This window comes from Centruroides sculpturatus, unplaced genomic scaffold (genome assembly GCF_000671375.1).
Source record: "Centruroides sculpturatus isolate CEXI.00-Female unplaced genomic scaffold, Cexi_2.0 scaffold112, whole genome shotgun sequence".
Classification (NCBI taxonomy): Eukaryota; Metazoa; Arthropoda; class Arachnida; order Scorpiones; family Buthidae; genus Centruroides; species Centruroides sculpturatus.
In genome coordinates, this window is record NW_019384367.1 from 1,073,045 (window position 1) to 1,074,883 (window position 1,839).

Here is a 1,839-nt window from a genome sequence, read left to right on the forward strand (position 1 = left end):
GTGATTCTTCACAACGTACTCACAGTCCATGGCCATCGAGTCGTTATCATCAAAATTGTGTTATTTCTGCTGATCATTCGAATTATAAGAGATCCAACGACAGGATGTCCGATCAAAATGGTAAGTAATATTACACGATAATTATATTAATAATAATCCCATGAATTAAAAACAAAATTGAAGCGTTAGGAGCTTCGTAGAATCCAGTTTTAGATTGATTTACAATCATTTTATTTTTGTATTATTTACATGGAAAATTATATAAATACAATAAAAAAAAAAAAACAATATAAATTTACGTAAAGAAAGTTTAAATAATTAAATCTTGTTTTTTATTTTAAAAAATGATGAAGTAAAATAAAAAAATGCGCTAATTTATCGATAAAATGATGCGGAACAATCGATTATTTTACAGTTTGAATGCGATAAAAATTTTAATTGATTATAATAAAATTTTCTTTAATAAGTATTCGGGATTGTGAATATAATTACGCAAATTTTCCGAAAAATAAAGAAAATAAACTGTATTTAAAAACAAATAAAAACTATGTAGAAGAGTACTGAGAGTTTGTAAGTACTCTAGGATAAATATACAATATGTATAATAAAACCTGTGTAAACCGGACTCGCACGGTACCGAATATATTTTCCGGTTTGAACAGGTTTCCGTTTTATTAAGGTTCCGTCATAAACAGGTTTAATTGTGCATATAAAAATGAATTTTTTTTTTTAAATCTAATTTTTAAACGTTTTTAATAATAATATTAGCATAATATTTCGTTTTTATTAACAATTCTATCTGTTGAGGAGGTTATCAAGGCTCTCTCTCTCATGCCCCAAAACATAAAATTATTTGAAAATTTATAAGAAACTTTATAAATTTATTAAATTTAATTATTTTGTATTTTTAAATAGCATAAATTCATCCTGGTATGCAGCTATTCGTATTGACAATTACTTTTTAAAATGGCGACTGCTAATTATTCGACTGTTGTTATGATAGATCAGGAAATAAATTGGAGAATATCGTGTGTGAAAACGAGAAAGTAATATAGGAAACTCATCGTACATAGATTTATTATAAATAATAGGTTATAATAGGTCTTTATAAATATATAGTGGATAATTTAACAATATTCATGTCTTCTAATTACTACTAATGTTATAATTATAGTCATTTGAAAAAAAATTTCACTGTTTTTAGGGAGCGATTTTCATTTTTTTTTCACTTTTTTTTCGTGTTTTAATGCTATAAATAAATGTAGAACCGAATGTAAATTACTTTGTATAAAAATACTTAATGGATTTTTAAATCTAACTTATATTATTGTCGACAATTAAGGTTATTAAAATTTGTTTCTTTTCAAATCTATACGACAGTTTTCTTTGTGTTTTCCTTCTTTTATAAAATTAGACGAAACGTCTGTTTGATCGATATTATATGTATTATATAATGATATAACTCTATTGTAAAAGTTACGAAGGATATCCATAAAAAGTAATGGTTTCTTAAGTTTACATCTCACCAAAAAAAAACCACTTATTTTAATTTTAATGGCAATCTGCCAAGGGAATCCTCCGGAAGAATCTTCTTTGGGAAGTTGATCCCTATTTAGTATTTGTATAAAGTATTTGTAAAATTTATTAGACTGAGAAATGCAGATACCATCAACTAATTACCATCGAGAATTAGTTGAAATTCTGTGTTGAAATCAAGTATTTTGATTTGCATAAAACAGTGTTTATAAACAGCTCTACGATTGTTTCCTTTATAAAGCAAAAAATCTCCAACAATTTAAATAAACCAGCTTTACCATGCAACACACATTAGTGCCAAGA